Below are 22,437 nucleotides of genomic sequence, written 5' to 3' on the forward strand. Positions count from 1 at the left end.
CTATTTTCTAATTGTTGTTTTAGTAATATTTTCATAATCATAAATGTTCAAAATTTTACAATGATATTTTCTTCAAATTTAAAAAATGTATTTTATTGTTTTTCAATTAACTTGTTATAAGTAACGTAGCTTTACAGTTAACAGTACATGCCAGCTTTATATCACTTCAGGAATCAAGAATATATTTATTATGCTTATTGGATATTTCAAGCAGCAATAATGTGACGTGTCTCCACATTTTATATATGCCCACAGACAGTGGATATTAAATGTTTTGTGATGTTAAAATAAATGTCAGTGCTGAAATGTTAGGTTTTACTGAAGTAAATAATGAAATCAAGACAAATCATGTCGGACTTGTTTTCATTTTAATAAGAAACTATAACCAAAAAGTGAAAAATATTTTTTTTTAGGAAATAGACACACCATTTAATACCTAATGGAAATATCATTTGCTAAGCATATTTTTGTTTAAATACAGCAGAAATTCTGTTTGAATAAGTATATCAGCTTAAAATACCTCCTCTACTTTGCAGAAAAGTCAATTGGTTTACCTTTACTAGCTTGCAGTTGTCAGGCATCCTAGTACAATACTTCATCAAACTAGGGATTGCTGAACTAAATTTCATTCCAGTAAAGCTTAGTTAAACCCATATAATCACTCGAAGAGTGTTATCTTTATAAGAGTTACACAAAATAATTCTAGAAAACTATACTCTGGCAACACCAATGTATTGGACTGATTACACTCTACCATGCATCTTAAAAATGTTCTAGAGAGGTTCACACAAGTTCCAACCTTGGAACAAAAAACAGTTGTAGATGCAAGAAAACAAATGGGAATCCTCTATCTGAAATAAAAGCCTGTATAAATGTAATATTTTCTTAAACATACCTGTAGTTCAGTTGATGTAAGCATTTCTTTTGGATAAAATTAGCCTTTTAAAAATATGATTAAACCACCGAAATAGTGGAAAAACCTTCTGATGGTTGAAAATCAATAATAAAATCCATCACTAATTTCTTTTAATTGTAACCAGGAGGAAGAATTAGCTACACTAATCCTATGACGATCTTGACTGGCCTTTCACTCTACTACAAGTTTTGTAGGCATGTACTGTACATGCTGTAATTTTGTATATGTTGTTCCAGAGGCTCCCACAAACAATAACGTATTCAGCGGTTTTTGAAACACCCAGATGACCATCCATATTTGGGCTATGCCACTAATTAGGCACCTGATTCTGAACCAATTCAGCTATATTTTAACTTCACCAACATTTGGGTGCTGGTCTTTTGGGTTCTTCATCACTAACAAATTGCTAGAAAGGGTGTCACCCTTTTGGGTTTTTGTTAACTGCTTGATAAGAATTCAAGTGATTGCATCCAGATATAACCTTCCTGTTTACAGACAGTGATGTAAAAAAAATAGCAACAGCCACTTAATGTTTCCAGTTTGGCTTCAAATGAGAAACTAATATTTGGATGATGAAATATCACAGACTGGGCACCAAGACATCTTTGTCACAGAACACATTTCATTTTGTTTGTTGTAATATCTGTTGGCTGGACATGTGAGAAAAATGCTGCTGAGGTGCTCATAGGCTGGGAAAATGATGGGAAAGATCCATGTAGAGAAATCTGGAATAAAAGGAGCCCAAACATAATGTGGATGTTCTGCCACAGTAGGAAGAAAACTGGAAGACTGAACATTAAGATGAGTATCTTAACCACAATTTTTAAAAAAACAAAGTTCAAAAGAGAACCAAAACATCTTTGCCCAACACATAAACTATAAACCAAAGCTGAACAAAGTGAGAATTCCTGACTACCAAGAAGACTTTAAAAACTGAGTACTCTGCCATCTTATATAGGTGGGAAGCCATAACATGATTGTGGCCCTCACATGTAACCTGTTACGGACATAGTTGCCATAGAGAATCACACAAAATGGTGGTGCAGTAACATGATAAACATAATATAAAAAAGCAAAAACATAAAATAGTGTGTGATAACTTTAACATATTTCAAAACCCCAAAATAGTAGGATGCAACTGTTTTGTTGTTGACGACAGTGTGACATGGCTACCATGTGTTCCCTATAAGTGATAACAGGTGATGTCACAATCGTCTCAGTCTAAGAGGTCAGCATGCTACACACTTCGTGTGGATTTTAATAAAAAAACAGGTTAGTGTAAAAATACTTTCAGGATGTCCAGATTTTTCACTTTTCTTTTGGTTTATCATATTGGGCTTTGATTACTTGGTGCATTTTGACTACAAAGTTCAGCAAATACCAAGTTCAAAACCAGTTTTGTTTTTCAACTCATTGTTCTTGAAACATCATTTTTCTTATCTACTACAAGGCCTATAGAGTCAGTATATACACTTGGAGCATAAATAAAAAAATAAAGACCTAAAATGTTTTGCTTAGAGTAAGAACTCCTGCAATGGAATTCTGTTTAGTTATCAAAAGAAACACAGAGACATTCTGAATATTGCTAGAAGGTATATGCAGAGTTAATAAAATTTTCCTTAAAGGTAACAGAAAAATCAGTCAAAACTTGTTGGAGAGTCTGTTTAGAAGTTTACACAGTAAATTAATTTGAGATTTTTTTTGTGTTCTCCCAGCTATCTGACCTTATCACTGGACTCATCTTTAGGGACTTACATTATTATATTGTAAATAAGGACGCTACCCTTCTACTAATTATATATCCTTGTTTTATAAGATTGTGTAGATTTATTTGTTTTTTCTTTGTTACTTATTCATTAATACTCTTAAGTAATCGTATTTGTTGTTTCTTTTCTTGTAACTTCATTGGATATCTTGTAAAGCACTTTGAGCTACATTGTCCATCCATCCATCCATCTATCCATCCTCTTCCGCTTATCTGTGGTCGGCGTAGCGGGGGCAGCAGCTTGAGCAGAGATGCCCAGACTTCCCTCTCCCCGGCCATTTCTTCTAGCTCTTCTGGGGGAATCCCGAGGCATTCCCAGGCCATCCGGGAGACATAGTCCCTCCAGCGTGTCCTGGGTCTTCCCCAGGGCCTCCTCCTGGTTGGACGTGCCAAGAACACCTCACCAGGGAGGTGTCCAGGAGGCATCCTGATCAGATGCCCGAGTCACCTCATCTGACTCATCTCGATGCGGAGGAGCAGTGGCTCTACTCTGAGCCCCTCCCGGATGACTGAGCTTCTCACCCTATCTTTAAGGGAAAGCCCAGACACCCTGCAGAGGAAACTTATTTCAGCCGCTTGTATTCATGATCTTGTTCTTTCAATCACTACCCATAGCTCATGAACATAGATGAGGGTAGGAACATGGATCAACTGGTAAATTGAGAGCTTTGTCTTATGGCTCAGCTCCTTTTTCACCACGACAGACCAATGCAGAGCCTGCATCACTGTGGATGCCGCACCGATCCTTCTGTTGATCTCATGCTCCACCACCCCAGTCTGCCAATCCAGAGGCACTGTCCCCGATGTCCATGTAATGTTGCAGAGGCGTATCAACCAAGACAGGTCCTGCAACATCCAGAGCCTTGAGGAACTCGTCGTGGGAGTTGAAGCTACTTCTGAGTGGGGACTCTGCCAGATGTTCCCAGCAGACCCTCACAACACGCTTGGGTCTACCAGGCCTGACCGGCATCCTCCTCCACCATCAAAGCCTACTCACCACCAGGTGGTGATCAGTTGACAGCTCTGCCCCTGAGTGTCCAAGACATGTGGCTGCAAGTCCGACGACTTAGGCCTAGGGTGTCCTAGTGCCAAGTACGCATATGAACACCCCTATGCTTGAACATGGTGTTCGTTATGGACAATCTGTGATGAGCACAGAAGTCCAATAACAAAACACCGCTTGGGTTCAGATCGGGGGGGCCATTCCTTCCAATCACACCCTTCCAGGTCTCACTGTCATTGCCCACGTGAGCATTGAGGTCTCCCAGCAATACGAGGGAATCCCCAGAAGGCATGCCCTCTAGCACCCCCTCCAGGGACTCCAAAAAGGGTGGGTACTCCAAACTGCTGTTTGGCGCATACACACAAACAACAGTTAGGACCCGTCCCCCCACCCAAAGGCGGAGGGAGGCTACCCTCTTGTCCACCGGGGTAAACCCCAATAAACAAGCTCTAAGTCGGGGAGCAATAAGTATATTCCTACACCCACTCTGCGCCTCTCACCGGAGGCAACTCCAGAGTGGTAGAGAGTCCAGCCCCTCTCAAGGAGATTGGTTCCAGGGTCCACGCTGTGCGTCGAGGTGAACTGACTATATCTAGCCGGAACCTCTCGACCTCGCACACTAGCTCAGGATCCTTCCCCTTCAGAGAGGTGACATTCCACATCCCAAGAGCCAGCTTCTGTAGCCGAGGATTGGACGGCCAAGGTCCAACTCACATTGCACCTGACCTCCTTGGCCCCTCTCATAGGTGGTGAGCCCATGGGACGGGGGACCCATGTTGCCTCTTCAAGCTGTGCCCAGCCAAGCCCCATGGGTGCAGGCCCAGCCAGCAGGCGCTCGCCATCGAGCCCCACCTCCAGGCCTGGCTGCAGAGGGGGACCCCGGTGACCTGTGTCCGGGCAAGGGAAAACGCCATCCAAATTTTTTATTCTTCATAGGAGGTTTTGTTGAGCTACATTGTTTGCATTAAAATATGCTATAGAAATAATTGCTGTTGTTGTTGTATATAACAGTCAAATAAGCAAATCAGAGGAAAAAAGAGGTGCATATCTGCGAGACTATTAGCACTTTAAAACGACTGCCCATGGGGATAAAAAAAAACAATGCTGATCTGCGTAGGTAGGTGTGTGATACTGTCCAATATTGACATGTAATTTTTAAAAATTCTGTAACAGTGTCTATTAAGATAAGTAATTATTAGGAGAGACAGCAGAACATTTTATCAGCACTGGTTTATTGCTGCAATTGACTGGAAAAGAATTTCCACAACACAAAATCTAAAATTAAACTTGATTGAGTCATCTGGAAGATTTTTGTTTAATTTATTATCCCTGCAATAATTCTGCACACAGAGTACTTGGATGAACAAAAAAACACAATGTGTTGCATTCGATGGTTCCATCCCTACAGGTAATTCTGGATTAAATTGGAGGGAACCAATTGTTTTAGAAATTGTCTGGAAAGTGCCTTAGTTCAACCAAAATAATCAAACAGAACTAAAGCATTGCCCTCACAATATACTGTTAAGTGAAGCTGTCAGCAAATACAAACTTTCATATTTCCCCCATAGGGATTACTATTGCAAAAATATATGAGCTTTTTGGTGCTAAGGGAAAGATTTATGCCTTGTCTAAACCTGAGTCAAAAGCTACAGTATGTAGGAAAGGCACTTACTATTATTACTACTATTACTAACTATAGAATGGATCATTATCAGTAGTAGTAGTAATAGTAGTAGTATTCATCGAAGAAATCCTTAGCACCTTGAAGCGGTCCTATAGGAGCTGGGTTCTGCGTCCAGAGAAAAGACTTAAACAGATTGTTGGGAATTGAGTAAAATAACTGTAAAAACAATCATTCATTTTCCTTTATCTGCTCTCTGTTAAATCAAATAACTGGGTCAACTATATTCATTTAATTAGATCTTCGAAGAGCAAATAAACTCATGGATATAATTTCACATATACAGTATCTGATAACAGAAATAGAAAAGGGCATTTAACATTTTGAGAATATTAGAATACCTAGTGATGAACTATGGTTTGTTAAATACTCCAGCCATTTTTCATTTATTTGTCAATGCCATATTACAATATATTTTGGGTACTATGTTCTTGGCTATAGTTTTCTCAAAACATAGAACAATGTATTCTTCATGTCAGGGTGCTTACAAGACCATGTAAGAATAATTCATTTGTTTGAGAAATGTGAATTTTGCTTGGATACAAGACAACAAGATATAATATAAATATAGACCAATCTAAAATACAAGTAATCTTAAAATGAAACCCAAAAATCTTATGCAGGTTCAATGCTTTGTGGAGTTTGCAAGTTATTATTGAAGCTTCATAACGAATTTCAGTCCCACCATTCCCCTTCTAATGTCTTCAACTAAGAAGACAGTGCAAAAATGTGTTTGACGCTTTAGGTACAACAGTGTTTTCACTCCCTGAAAGAAACATTAACTTTGGCTCCTCAGATTGCACAGGGTCTACTCGCAAATGGATTTTCTACAAGAGAACCAAGTCATGATTATAATTCATATAAATCAACTCTCTTTCTCTTTGATTTATGATTATGGAATCTCATATGAGGTGTGTAGCACACAGACTTCTTAAATTGTGACAACTGTGATGTCACCTGTCAGCACTTATGTGGAATATATGGTAGCCATTTCACACTGTCACAAACAACAAAACAGTTGCATCACACCGTTGCAATTTTGGGAATATATCACACACATTATTTTTGTTTTTGTCTTTGGTTTATTACTATAAAAATACAAAAAATGATGGCACAGTAATGTCATAAAAAGGCTAAATTTGTGTAAACCACTGTAATTCAAGGTATTAATAAGAAATGTAATGATTGGTGTTGATCAGCAAATTTAGCCAAAGCATTATTCATAGCAAAATTGCTGCATTTATATTAGCCCTTGTATGTTGAATTATTTACTGTTAATTTGTCCAGTTTAGGAGAACTTTTTTCCTCAGTGCTCCATAATTCTTTGTGAGGCCAGCACGACATCCCCTGGAGCTGTAATGGCCAACATTGGATAGGAACACCCCCTGGGAATATAATGCTGATCATTTGCAGACTCTGTGAGACTTAGTTAGTGGTAGAACAGATATGTAAATAATGCAGGTTCTCAAAATTGCATAAATAAAAATATACCTCTGCTCGTCGCCAAATGTACAGGTCGATCTTCGGGTTCCACATCAGTATAAGAGAAAGAGGCGCATGCCCTATGCTTGCATAATTAGCCATGGGGAGATAAGAAACAAACCTTGAAGACGCCTGATACTTCAAACGCAGGAGACTCTATGAAATAATAATAATAGTAACAAAATATTTATTAATAATTACAAGATTTTTCAGTTTTTTTGATAGAAGAAAAAATGCAAAGCATTTAGCGCGTTTTCAAAAAACAGAACTATCCAGCTCACGGCTTCACTCATGAAACACCACTTTGACTTCTGTCTTTAAAAAACCTATGTATTTTTTCTGAATTTTGACTACGATTTCGACATTTCCACTTTGTTTTAGTGAAATATATGAGGCACGGTGTTTTAGTGGTTGGCACTGCTGCTGCACAGCTCAGAACCCCTATTTGATCGTAATACTAAGTCCAGTATAGTTTGCAGACATTTCCTTAGCCTTCAGAAACACTTTAAAGATGATTGCACCATTAAACTCCAGTCTAATCTAGTTCAGTTAGTCCTTCCCAATTGACTTCAATGCATTTCGCAGAATTCAGCAATATTCGCAAACACTTCTGTGATTTCTCTGAAGTCGAGGTGAAGCAAACACTGTAGAGTTCACTCATCACTAATAATTATTTACTTCATTAGGAAAAAGCATATAATATACAAGAATGGTTTTATCAGATATATTAAATATGAAAATGTGTGATATAATTTAAATATTTAACATCTAAATATTCTCTGCAGTGGACTGGTGCCTGTGGTGTTATGGGTCCACAGCTCACTGAGCAAAGGCCGTTTTTTAAATAAATAATCACTGCTCTCGCGGCGGCTAAGGGAGGGGGTGTTGGGCCATAGCAAACCACGGGGCGATCTGCGGTGTGGGCGTTTCTCACCGAGTGCACAGGGGAGGAACTGCCCACATCCGTGATTGTTTCTGTGGCTAATGTGCTGCAGCTGCTATGGCCCCTCGCAATATAAGAAGCGAGAGTCGGTTGGAAAGGATCAAGAAAGAACGAGAGAGAAAAGGAGAAGGAGACAGAGGTTATAGGGAAGCCTATCGGTGCAAGAGAGAGAGAGCCACGAAGAGTGTGTGGGTAAGCGAGCGAACGAGCGCTCGCGGGCAGCTGCAAGGGCCTGGGTGTTAGGCCTACACCCAGGGGTTGGAGTTGTTGTTGCTCCCGCTGAACGACCAGGTAGCGGGAGTGACTAGGGAAAGGCGACTGGCCGCGGAAGGCCCGGAAAGGCAGCGGGAGTCGGGAGGCTTGGTCGGGGAATATCCAAGGTGACCGTCCTTGATTGAACCAAGTCTCGAGTCTGGGATGAGTGCCAGACCGAAGCCAGGGATCGGGAGGTCTCCAGTCTCGTGTGTGTGAATGGAAAAGGGCAGCTGCAGAGAGAGCGTCTCGCCAGCATAGAAGAAGCACCGAGCTTGTTGTTTTTAAAGACTGCTTCCACATGGAACATTTTAACCTCTAGTTTCTAAAGGATTGTTCTATTTATTGTTTTTTTTAATCTCCATGTTTGTTTTAATGGATTATTTATTTAATGACTTTTTGAATCACTGCATTTTATTGAACACTTTGTTTTTTGATTGTTTTTTTAATAAAAGCACTTTTGCATTTTTTATACCATCCCCTTGCTCAGTTGTTGTCTCCACTGTCTAGCTCATCGGTGACATTACCAACGGTGTTGGGTTGAAGGGCTTCCAAACAGTAGTTGGAGCATGGAGCTGAACCTGCATCGTCATAGTGCCCTGCCCGGGATTTGTTCCTGCCTTGCTCCTTGTGTTGCCTGGGATTGGATCCAGAAGACCCCCGTGACCCTGTAGTTAGGATATTGCGGGCTGGATAATGGATGGATGGACCTAAATATTCTCAATTTTTATCATCCTTCACTCTCTAATAGAGGTCCACAGAGGGCTAGATCCCTAGTAAATAACATAAATCATGTCATGTTTATAATCACTGACCCTGAAATAATCTCAAACGATTCCCCATATGCTTATGTCTAAGGTTTGCCATTTTTAACCTTCTGGGATTGGCTAGGGCCATGTGTAAAGAATCAAATATCAAAAATATTATCATTTTCAAAATTAGCAACCTCAAAATAGCATAAAACAACACAGCACTTTCCTATATTACTGAACCTTTGTTTAAGTTTTGTGAAAAGCAGTAACTTTGACCCCATCATATCTCATTAGTGGGTGAACCCTTAGGGTTGGTTGATGTTACATGGGTAATTTCAAATCCATTTGATTATTTTTGCTGAAACAACTGTTGGTTTACTCTTTATTATAAGAATGTAATTGTCTGCCCAAAATATGGTTCAAAAATGACCTAAAAATTTGGGTTTTTTTAAGTCTAGAGGGACAAAAATGGGGTTGAGCCCGAAAATACTCAATGTCTTGCATAAATGGACATCAAGATGAGTCAAATGGTATGTTATATGTGGGTATTTTCTTGTACTATTAAGTCAAAAAAGAAGAAAAAAAAAAAAACTAAAGTAATTTCAAAGTGTTCATAAGTAATTCTTATGAACATAATATTTTCCTAAAAATAACGTGTGAATTCAAAACCTGAAAATCATGATACTACAAGGTTCACACAAAAAGCAATTAAAGATAAGTTGTATTTTTGTGTAAAACTAAATCACAAACTAAGCAATCCAAAAGTAATCAAAAAACAAAAGGTTTATTCTAAATAACTTGGTTATTGGTTTATTATGTTATATTATTGAACTAGCAAAATGCCCGCACTTCTCAGTGGAGAAGTAGTGTGTTAAAGAAGTTATGAAAAAGAAAAGGAAACATTTTAAAAATAACGTAACATGATTGACAATGTAATTGTTTTGTGACTGTTATGAGTGTTGCTGTCATCAAGGATTTGATTATCATTATTTCTTTCAATCAGGTTTGTATTTGGAGGATGTGTTGTGTTCAAGTTACATTCCATGTTTGTCTTGTCTATCCCTGACCATCTGATCTTTGTTGTCAACCGCTGTAAAGATAACAGGTTTCATTCATCGAAGTGATCACTACCCAAATCGGTACTCATGAATCTAAGATGTTCAAAAGGCATTCTCGGTATTAAGTTGTGGATTTGCCTGCGAATATTTAGCGGCAGCGTGTCTATGAACATAAAAAAGTCTCTTTTGCACTTTTGCTGAGTTTGTGCCAAACACTATTTTATCCCTGACCATCTCATCTTCATTTGCATAAGCACAGTCCTTCACCAGCAATTTTAACTCCGTTACAAAGTGATCAAAAGTCTCGTTTATACCCTGCGTCCTCTCATTAAACTTGTATCTCGCGAATATTGTATTCGTCTTAGGCATGACAAATGCCAGCGGCAGTGTGTCTATGAAAATAATTTAAAGTTAAGCTTTACACCTTGCTTTCCTATTTGTTTGCATAAGCACAGTCCTTCACCAGCAATTATTTAATGTTAGCTCAGACCCACCACTTAAAAGTTTCTCTCGCACTTTTGCTGAGTTTGTGCCAAACACTATTTTATTCCTGACCATCTCATCTTCGTTTGCATAAGCACAGTCCTTCATCAGCAATTTTAACTGCGTTACAAAGTGATCAAAAGTCTCATTTATACCCTCCGTCCTCTCATTAAACTTGTATCTCGTGAATATCGTTTTCACCTTAGACATGACAAACACCAGCGGCAGCGTGTCTATGAATTTAATTTAAAGTTAAGCTTTACACCTTGCTTTCCTATTTGTTTGCATAAGCACAGTCTTTCACCAGCAACTCCGCCTCACACGGCGAGCGAGCTGCAGGCTATGGCCGTAAATATGTACGTAAGTAGGTTCCAGTTATGACTGTTACGCATAGAATTTAGAAATGAATCCTGCCTAACTTTTGTAAGTAAGCTGTAAGGAATGAGCCTGCCAAATTTCAGCCTTCTACCTACATGATAAGTTGGAGAATTAGTGATGAGTCAGTCAGTCAGTGAGTCAGTCAGTCAGTCAGTCAGTCAGTGAGGGCTTTGCCTTTTATTAGTATAGATGAGGTGAAAAGTCAAAGTTATGTTACAATGTGGGCTAATTTATTTTCTCTGCATTGTCTTGTGGGAGCTATCACTTTTTCTGGTGTTCATATGAAGTTTTTATCTTGGAAACTCATATTTCTTATAGCAAGTGAAGGCAGCATTATTATATTTTTGCTTCTAAAGTATTTATTTGTGTCTCCCTATTATGAGATTCTGTACATCTATACTAATAAAAGGCAAAGCCCTCATTGACTGACTGACTGACTGACTGACTGACTGACTCACTCACTCATCACTAATTCTCCAACTTCCCATGTAGGTAGAAGGCTGAAATTTGGCAGGCTCATTCCTTACAGCTTACTCACAAAAGTTGGGCAGATTTCATTTCGAAATTCTATGCGTAATGGTCATAACTGTAACCTATTTTTCTCCATATACTGTAATGGACTTCAGCTCAATGGCTGTGGGGGGCGGAGTTGCGTGTCACATCATCACGCCTCCCACGTAATCACGTGAACTGACTGTGAACGCAGTATGTAGAAAACAAGGAAGAGCTCCAAAGAGCGCTGAAGAAAAACGCATACAAGCATATTCATAAGTGCAGCTACTGCGGAAACAAAGCACGGTGTAAACCGTAAGTTTAAATTAAGTTTATAGACATGCTCTCGCTGCCGTTTGTCATGCCTTCAACGAATACTTTATTCACGAGATACAAGTTTAATGAGAAGACACGAGATATAAATGAGACTTTGGATCACTTTGTAACGGAGTTAAAATTGCTGTAGCGAGAAACTTTTAAGTGCCGGGTCTTAGCTAACATTAAATAAAGCCGTGGACATCGCAACATCACACAAGAGAGCAGCTCACGTGAACTGACTGAACGCAGTACGAGTGATCACTTCCATGCATCAAACCTGTTCAAAAAACGCATTGCACAATTGACAAGGCAGGAAAAGAATATGCTCCAAGCTGAGCTCCACAGCTAACGCGGTCTTGCAGAAGCAACTTCATCACGTTGCAACCAAATACTCACAGAAAAATCCACAAGTTAATATACACGCTGTCTCTAGATTTTCTCCACACTGAATGTATTCCTCGCATCCCCGTTATACCCTCTGATCTCCCATTTCAATTCAAATGCCTCCAATTTCCAGTAAGGCTCTGCTTAGCGATGACAAGTAATAAGTCTCAGGCACAGACCCTACAACAGGTTGCCATTGATTTCAGGCAAGATTGCTTTTCTCCTGGACAACTATATGTTGCATTCTCAAGAGTGACCTCGTGCAGCTTCATCATATTACAACTGGAGTGCTGAACTGACAACGTGCTATATAAAGAGAACTATAACAATCGTAATAAATGAACGATAAAACAGGGGAGAACCCGTGGATTAAATAAAAAGGCAGGTTCCTTGGCGAAGCAAGGAAAAAGGATGGCCTTATATGTCGTTCGTTTATAAAACAGCGGAGAAGCTGTCACAAAAAACCAGCGGAGCGCCTTATATGAGCAGGCAGTTAGCTAAAGAAGGGAATCAATAAATATCTATAATCGTAATAAACGATCAAAAAATAGCGTACAAGCTGCAGATTAAATAAAGGAAATGGGTACGTGAGCAGTGAAGTAAGTCTCAAATAGCTACACAATAACTATAACAATCGTAATGAACGAACAATAAAACAGTACAGAACAGTGAAGCAAGGAGATTGGATGGCCTTATATGTTGTTCCTTTATAAAGCAGCGGAGAAGCTGTGTGAAGGCAGCTACACAAAAAAATAGCGGGAGCCCCACACTCTGAATATCTTCCTCGCATCACCGTTATACCCTCTGATCTCCCATTTCAATTCAAATGCCTCAAATTTCCAGTAAGGATCTGCTTCGCGATGACAATTAATAAGTCTCAGGGACAGACCCTACAAAAGGTTGCCATTGATTTGAGGCAACATTGCTTTTCTCCTGGACAACTATATGTTGCATTCTCAAGAGTAAGCTCAGTGCACAGCTTGGTCATATTACAACCGGAGTGCTGAACTGACAACGTGGTATACAAAGAGACCCTTAACAGATAGTTATTGGTATATTTTCCCTCAGTTTAAAAAGGTTTTCTTTTCTTCTTAATAAAAATTTAAAAGCAGTACTTCGTCGCTGCGAAGCGCGGGGATTTTGCTATATACAGTATATATATGTAGATATTGTGAAGGACAGCTGGGTCCCATTCCCGGCAGGGACGCCCCTGCTGCTTATGTTCAGGGGGAGCCGCCATGGACAGTCCAGTACCTCCCCTGGGACGCTTGGTGGCAGCCTCCCTGGCCGACGGTGTTTTCCCAACCACCCGCAGTGCTCCATGGGAGATTGAGTCCTCCACAGCTTGGTTGGGGCCCGGCGTGGCCGCTAGAGGGAGCTGCCTGCTTCCCACAGCCCGGCTGGATGAGCCTTCAGCCCCACCCGGAAGTGTAATTAGGACCAAGTGGTTAATCACCTGGAACGCTTCCGGGTGGGCTATTAAAGGGCCCAGCCACCACCACTCGACGAGCCAGAGTTGGGAGGAAGGAGACGAAGCTTGTCTGGGAGGAGTGGTGGAGCGAGGTGAAGAATTGTGTTTTGTGCTTGGTGGTTTTGGGACTGTGTTTGGGCTGTGTGGCACGGGGAAGACGTGTCCCACAGCTGAAGAAAAATAAAAGTCATTGTACTTTTATAAGTGCCTCCGTGTCTTTCTGTGTCGGGTCAGGCACCTATATAGCACCTTTGTTACACTGGCGTCGCCGGCAGGATTCCAGCCCATCCATTTGGACCGGGACCTGCATATAAATTCGTTTAAAGGCCCGGCACAACACCCAGAGGCATGTATAGCTCAGCGTGAAGAGCGCACATAGCACTGCAGCGCCGAGTGCACTCCCGAGGCAGAGAGTGTGCTCTATTTGAGTACAGAGCTGAGAGCGCCCGTTGGACTGCAGCAGGGCACGCTCCCTACGAAAGCGCGCCACCGAGGCTGCAGCACGAGGTACGCGCCTGCACGACTTGCCGGCAGACATGCGCAGCACATCGCTGGGAGAGCGTGCTCGCAGCTGCAAGCAAGCCTGCGCAGCACAACACAATTGAGGCCGCCAAAGGACTCCTAGAGACACCGTGCCATGGGGAAAAAGAAAGCCGGGTGGACACAGAAGCCAGCCGCCGCCCATGCCAACCCGCTCCACGGGTCGCAGCTGGAGGTAGGTGACGGGCCGCGGGAAGTGTTTTCTGCGTTCGCGTCAGCCTACCTCCTAGACGCCGAGGGGCGAACCATCTGTTGGTGGGCGGATGGAGTCTGTTCGTGGCGTGACGGCGGAGAGAGCGAGGGAGATAGCGAGGCTGGGCTGTGTCTTCCCTTCGGCCCGATTACTCAGCTGGAGGAGGAGAGCCCAGAGGAGGTTCCTGACGCAGTGACTCAGCTAGAGGAGCAGGAGCTCCTCTACGAAACAGGTAAGGGGTGAGTGTGTCAGCTGCCCGCCGGGGACAGTTTGCAGGCGGGGTTGATGGACCTTCTCCCCGAGCCTCTCGAACTTCCAAACGGGCCTGTGGAGGTTCCACAGTGTCTTGATGGCTCGCGGTCGGCAGGAGGGGACAAGGAAAGCCCAAGTCCACCGAAACGATTAACATTTCCTGGGCTGTAGGGGAGGTACAATCCGTTGTCCTGGCCCTACAGTCCTTGTTGAAAGTATTTCAGGTCATGCAGGAGTCGGAGGCACTTGAGAAGAAGCTCGGCAGCCCGTGTGGAGCCCTGGTTGAATGGCTTCATGCCGGCGGAAGGCCAGCCTCCTACCGGCAGGACAGAGCGGTGCAGGTGAGTGAAACCTGTGCCATAGAGAAAAGGGGGCGGAGTGCAACGGCTGCGGTTATGATCAGTGCTGCTTGCCAGGCTGCCCCGCACACTACACAAGACGCCTCCGTGGGGACCGACATTGTGGCGGAGGAACGTGAGGAGCGGCTGCTGGTGGATGTCGGCTGCCAAATAACTCCGTCCACTCTGTTGGCACCGTCTCGCTGTCGTTTAAAGGGGTGCAGACGGCACCGGGTCCCCCTTCTTCCCGTCAGTACACCCCAGAGGAAGAGGAGGACCCGGACAAAGAGGTCGGGAACTCCTAACAAGGTGCAGCTTAAGCCCGTCGGTGTGACAGTGCAGGAGGGCTATGCTGTGGAGGGGCGAACACGTCACAAGCCCTCCCCGGAGCGGGCGAAGGGGCAGAGTTACCAGCCTGCTTCCGTTCCCGCAAGGGTTGTGCTGGAGGGGGTCGGTTGTGTTTTACCTGTGGCCACAGTGGCCATGTCTGGAGGACTTGTCCCAAGAGGACGTCCGAGTGGCAGGGACTCAGGGCACAGCCGTCGAGCCAAGGATGCCGACTCCCTATCCTTGAGAGGGGTAGGCCGATGAGCCCCACAAGCCTCATCTGAGGGAGGGGAATTGTGAAGGACAGCTGGGTCCCATGCCTGGCAGGGACGCCCCTGCTGCTTATGTTCCGGGGGAGCCACCATGGACAGTTCAGTACCTCCCCCTCCACAGCTTGGTTGGGGCCCGGCGTGGCCGCTAGGGGGAGCTGCCTGCTTCCCACAGCCCGGCTGGATGAGCCTTCAGCCCCACCCGGAAGTGTAATTAGGACCAGGTGGTTAATCACCTGGAACGCTTCCGGGTGGGCTACAAAAGGACCCAGCCACCACCACTCGACGAGCCAGAGTTGGGAGTAAGGAGACAAAGCTTGTCTGGGAGTAGTGGTGGAGCGAGGTGAAGAATTGTGTTTTGTGCTTGGTGGTTTTGGGACTGTGTTTGGGCTGTGTGGCACGGGGAAGACGTGTCCCACAGCTGAAGGAAAATAAAAGTCATTGTACTTTTTATACGTGCCTCCGTGTCTTTCTGTGTCGGGTCAGGCACCTATATAGCGCCTTTGTTACAATATGTATATATATATATATATATATAGGTATATATATATATGTAGATCTGTATATATATGTACTATATATGTGTCTGTGTGTATATATAAATATATATGTGTGTGTGTGTGTATGTATGTATGTGTATATATATATATATATATATGTAGATGTGTATATGTATATGTATGTATATATGTGTATATGTAGATATGTATATATGTATATGTATATATGTTTATGTGTGTGTGTCTGTGTGTATGTGTGTGTATATATATATATATATATATATATATATATATATATATATATATATATATATATATATATATGACAGCAACACTCATAACAGTGACAAAACAATTACAATTTTCATGTTACGTTATTTTTAAAATGTTTCCTTTTCATATCTTCTTTAACACACTACTTCTCCGCTGCGAAGCGCGGGTATTTTGCTAGTTTAACTCATATTGTCTAATACATCATTGGTTTAAGGATAAGTGATATTGGTTAATGCATATAGTTTGATTTTTTTTTTTTTTTACTAATGAGCAATACAGACTTTTTTGCATTTCCACTCAGTTTGCATTCCAATGAACATGCTTTGTGCAGTAATTATATTCTTTTTCTTACGGTGTGTAGCACTTATTTGTTAATTAAGAATGTTGTTTTGTTTCTTAATTAAACTGGCTGACACTCGGTAGGATGAATTTGAGCTTTGTCTTCTTGCTAAAGTGAACCCAAACAAATTATGTATTACTTGACCGGGTGATCATTTACCCTAACCCTAATTTTTGTTATATTTTTATCTGTATTCTGCTGCTGGAGTATGTGAATTTCCCCTTGGGATTAATAAAGTATCTATCTATCTATCTATCTATCTATCTATCTATCTATCTATCTATCTATCTATCTATCTATCTATCTATCTATCTATCTATCTATCTATCCCTCCCCCTGGTAATGTTCTAAAAACACTTTGAAAAGCACTTCTGTGTTTTTTTGCTCAGAGGAGTTGCTGTATCAGTCTCTGGTGGCTGCTTTCATCAACTGTCTACTTCCAACCTAAAGAGGCAGTTGAAAGAGTATAATTTGGACTTTTGGCCATTCTTTTTATAACCATGGCCAAGTCATACTGACCATCTCCACCAGAATTACTACCCTTGATTCATTCATGCTGGTTTGTGTTAAGGACATGCAGAGTGCCCAAGTATTATTGCAAGCGAGAGTGACCAGGAGATTAAATGACATCAAGCAACCAGGATCAAGGGTCAAAAAAAGTTGTAAATTAAAGTCAGAATTCGTCAAAACCAGAGTTACAAAACCTACAATTTAAGTAAAAAAGGTTGTTAATGGAGTTATTGAAGAAGACATGAGGTTGGGATGGTTGGTCATGGAGGTCTGTGATGTTTGGGGAAAAAAAACATAAAAATCACAGAAATGCTTGGGATATACTGTAACTTGTTTTAAATCTAGAGGACATGCATCTGCTGAAAGAGATGGAGTTCTTTTACAAAAAATATAGACCATAGAAAGTAAGTTTTACTTTCATAGACATTTATAGAGAAAACACTGCACGATATTGTATGTCAAAGGTTGCAGAGACCACTTTTCACTGCTGTGTTTCTGTCAGGAGAATTTTCATATTAACTTTTAAACCTTAAACTTTTTAACCTGAATTAATTCTAGGACAGTTACCAATAAATGTGTGTAATTAATGAATCAATTAATTGGATGCATTTCATATATCAAAAGCAGTGAAAAATGTAAAACTGGCACATCTTGTAAAGCTGTAGTACATCGCTATAGTTGTAAAAAAGTGTTAAATAAGCATGCATCACTTTCAGTGACAGGTAGCTTAATGTTTTGTGGCAACTTTAACAGGTAAGATTAGTACTTCAGATGTGAAACAAGACAAAATCAGATCTATTACTGCAAATATACTTAAAGAAGCATCATAGAATATATATTCAAGTTTAGATGGTAAGTTTTACATCTTTAAAACAACTTTATTCTCAAAGAAACATGGAAATGATTAGGTTCTGTAGATATAAATACATTATACATTTTTTCACTTAGTACTGTAAATGCTTATTAATAGATTGGTATTGTTACAAACAATCTGCATTCTTTTATTATTTCAACTCTTGCTTTATATGTTTTTAACTTTTCTATATGTGAAAAATGTTTTTAATAGACATTTACCATGAGTATACAAATAGTATTTATTAATTAACAGTCTCTTCACACCAGATGATTTAACAGTAACTACTGTGATTTTAGGTGTATTTTATGTTTTTTTAAATACAACATATGATTATTTTAACATTTTGTTTGGCGCTCATTGCAGCTATATTGTTATTGTAATGTAACTTTTTTTGTACCTTTGTAGCCCTAGGGCCAATAACTGTCACTAAAGAGTACATAAAGTACTGTTGTATCCACTAAGCCAGTATGTCAGTGCCTCCTTATTTACAAAACCTCCCATGATGTCACAAGTGGTCATGTGATAACAGCAGATCGCTTTGCGTAAATCCAGGAAAAAGATTGTGTAAATAAAAAAAAATCTTCATTCTCCTTATGAATTTCACACATGCACAGTTTGTTCTTACCTGCTCATCTGCTTTAAATTATATTGCCTGCAAACACAATGCAGTCACTGACTAAGCAATCACTTGTTGGAAGTAGACAGATGTATCTAATAAATAGAACAATTAGTTTATAGGAAAATGGACATCAGCTTTGAATCAAATATGGCCACTGACTCACGTATCAGTGTTTCAAAGCAGTGCAATTGTGCCATATCTAGTTCTGGATGTATGATATACATATGCAGGGCTAGCATCACCTTTAAGGCAAATTAGGCATTTGCCTAGGGAGCGGATCATAATGGAGGGGACCCAGCCACACGGGTTAGCTACCGAACAATTGGCTGGCGCACTAATAAGCTTGGCCTACAGCGCAAAATAACCTAGCACCAGCACTGTGAATTTGTTATGTACTTAAAATTCTCTTTCTGTCAATGTATAATTTCAATATTTTAATGGCATTCACAGTACCTGTTCATTTTGTATTTTAATTTAGTGTTTTTATCATTGACCATTTTTGCAGGCATCAGTGCATTCATTGACAGGTGTTGTACTCTCAAAATGAATCTGAAATTGTAGGTATTTTGTAGATGAATCAACAGATCAATCTGGGTTTATTTAATTTTATTAAATAACAAATTCATCATCTAGTTTGTTTTGTTTTGTTCTGCTGTCTTGGCAATTCATCCTTCATGACCATACAGTATTGAAGCTCAGAAAGCCATTACTTCACTATTCATATTGAACTGAGATGTTACTATCTCTGCATTTCATAATCCTGTATATTTGTATTTAATTGTATTTTTTTATTCCAGAAAAAAATTAATTTTAAAATTAATTTTAAAACTTTAAATCCTTTATATTTTTGAAGAATTCAGATGATATTAGCTTTGTATTATTTAAATTACAAAGATGGACAGCATTTCTAATAAATGTTTTTAAATGAGCCACATTATGCACAATGCAGGATCAGCCCAGAACAGGGTGCTTGTCCATCATGGAGCTCAGTTTAAAATTACTAATTACTAGACATAGGATATTGGCTCTATGAAGTGGTGACACTACCCATCGCATCTCATACAGTCTTTCTTATTTTCATCATTTTTAGTGCTCTCAGTGGACTTTAATAATAATAATAATACCTCTTAATTCAGGCCCTTGTTGTATGTGATTTAATTTTCTTTGAACCAATAAGAACTGAAAGAGAAGATTTACTCTATGTAGGGGACTCTTTTATTTCTTGTTCTTTTACAACCTAACATGAAATCAGAACACATATATTTTCTTTATAAAACAGGTTTTTTTTTTCCACTATGAGTTTTGATGTTGATTATAGCTCTTTATAAAGTTGCTATATATTTTACCCTAAAAGGAAACCAACCACTTTAGGAACTGGGATTTACTGTTAAAGAGAGCTTTTAATTATGACTTCACAGTGCTTATTTTAAATACAGAAGATAATTAATCTCTGGCTTGCAACATCCATGGAGAGATGAAGTGGCACCTTTCCTTCATGCATTTGAGTCTAAACAGTCATGCTTTGTAATAGCTGACTATATGAAAACACGGACTTTGTGAAAAAACAGGCTTTTGTCAATTTGAGGTCTAGTTCTTTAAGTTCCTGGCTTTTTAAAATTTCACTGCTAATGGAGTATTATGAAAAGTGGTGTTACACCAAAGGCACAGTTCAGTTTTACTTCATTATTCATTTGCTTACTTGAAACCATGAGTCCTTCAAAACAAGATAATTGTATTTTTTACAATGTGGCAGTCAAATGTAATTATTCTTTAGACAGTTTACAATTTTGTTGCTTCTCAGTACATTTATAGTCTTTGTTTTAAATATGCTAGTATTTTTTTTATTTTTGTGAAAAATGGGGTTCTAAAAATTGGTGTTGTGCAATGTGTTGTGGATATCACTGGAAACTTCCAGCTCTTAATTGTCAGTTCAGAATTGTTTCAGTTCAATTTTTTTTACTATTCACTTGCTCTGAGGTAATTAGTTGAGATTTCTTTTTCCTAACAGTCCTCTTATAAGCAATTTTGCAGTGCAGTACAGCACAGCAGGATTAAGGAGAGCCATGAGTTAAGACTGTGTAAAGCATGAATGCTGAAAGCTGTCAGATTGTACCCATGGGTGTGAGGAGTTTAGATGGGCTTTAGGGAGAATTTAAATGTAACATTTGTCTACTCTATGTTTGCTACAAATACGTATATGCATGTACAAAAGGACATATAGTTATGCTATACATAAAGTAAGCTGAGAAATTTTAATTTTATGAAATGTCAGAATTAAACATTGTCTTGTTTAGAGATAAATCTTTATATGCCTCCTAAACTGTAAAAAAATAAATCCAAAAGAAAGTGACAATCCAGTTTTTGCAAAAGTATATGCTGGGAAATTAAGTTCATTATCATTACAATGAATGAGAATGTAGTTTTATTATTTTTAATCAAAGTCTTTTGAAAAACAACATGACACTTGCTGGATCATGTGGTAGTGAGGGTCTCTGGGGCTACTCACATTTTTCCCCTTTTTTAAAATGAGTCTTTCCAAAGCAAAACAGAAATACATTATTCTTCTGAAAGTATTACATGCACCAAAGGAAATGTAGACAATGGTAACCCAGTACAGAATGTCTCAGCTAATTCCTGCCTTGGGAAACATAATTTAAATTGATCCAAGTCAAGCTCTTGAGGTGATTAACAATTTACAGGCTTACACTACATTATCTTTGCAATTTGGTGCTTTTTCTTCCATAATTCATTTTGACCCCTTTGTTTCTTTATGTGTTGGGAATTCTGCTGAGCTTTAATCTTGTTTTTTGTACTGGTAGATACCCTTAAAGAACTGTAGTACTGTATTTCTATAGTGATGACTGAAATTGACCCTGCCTTCTTTTTGCATCAGATCTACATCAATTGACCAATACCGTTATCATCTTCTAGTCCAGTTCTTGATTTTGCTACTATTCTCCCTTAGACTTGTTCATGCTGTAGATGCTCACTGCCTTTATATACTATTGACAGTTGTTTGTCTGGACTTCCTCTTTCTTTCTGTGTCAGCAATGCTGTCCCAGTAAATCCATGAAGTCTTGGAATGTTTGCTACATTTTTGCTTTGCACCTTCCCCCACCATAACCTATTGTCTATGGGGGCTGGAGTGAAGGCTTTAGATTCGTGAAAAATTTTGATCTCTGGTTTTCGACAGATCTTGACATTTTAGGGTCCCTCGATACTGAAAAACATCAATATCTCGATGATGACTGTGTGTCTGTCGGTGTGTCTGCCTGTGTATCATAGTTTCTTGAGGACGGTCTGGAGCTAAATGACTGGATGGAAAAATACCAAACTTAAAACCTAAGCCTCTTATGAGATGACAATGTGCTGATTAGCTTTTGAGCTAAATCATGCAAGAGAAAGAGGCACTCTAGAGGAACCCTTAAATACCATACTTCTGCAAATAATTATGAATTTTTTTTGGGTAATTTGGTTCTTAGGCCGCAAAGCCTACTGACACTTACGTCAAAGTTTTTTCTTCTGTCTCCTTTGTGGTGTTTCTGTTGGCCCCTGCACTGTTCTGCTGATGAATCCATGTCCATGAGTCTAGAGGAAGAAAGCGTCTACAAAACTGTTACGTCTATCTTTAGTAATTGTTCTCATCATGTTTTACTTTCCTCACATTGTTACTATTCTGGACTTTGCCTTCTTTACAGTATGCTTTCATGTATCATTTTGGGGCATGAATGAGCATCAAATTCAATCTCAGCAGAAAGACACAGGCTCTACTCACTGGAACAAACCCAACAGGGTGTCCAACACTTGATGTGGTTGTGTGTCTTTAATGCAGGGGCCAAAACAAAAATTAGAGTTTGGAACTAGTGGACATTATACCAGTGTGGGAAATTGGATTGACTCCTTTGTAAGTTCGATGATCATAGAGAAGACATTCTTGGCATCAGTCAAATGTACTAGATGGGATGTGGAAATGTCGTCAGAGGTGGCGAGACAAGGTTGTATTCTGGGCACAAACATCATCAAACGATGGTGCTCAGCACTG

Source organism: Polypterus senegalus, chromosome 1 (assembly GCF_016835505.1).
Source record: "Polypterus senegalus isolate Bchr_013 chromosome 1, ASM1683550v1, whole genome shotgun sequence".
In the NCBI taxonomy this organism is placed as follows: domain Eukaryota; kingdom Metazoa; phylum Chordata; class Cladistia; order Polypteriformes; family Polypteridae; genus Polypterus; species Polypterus senegalus.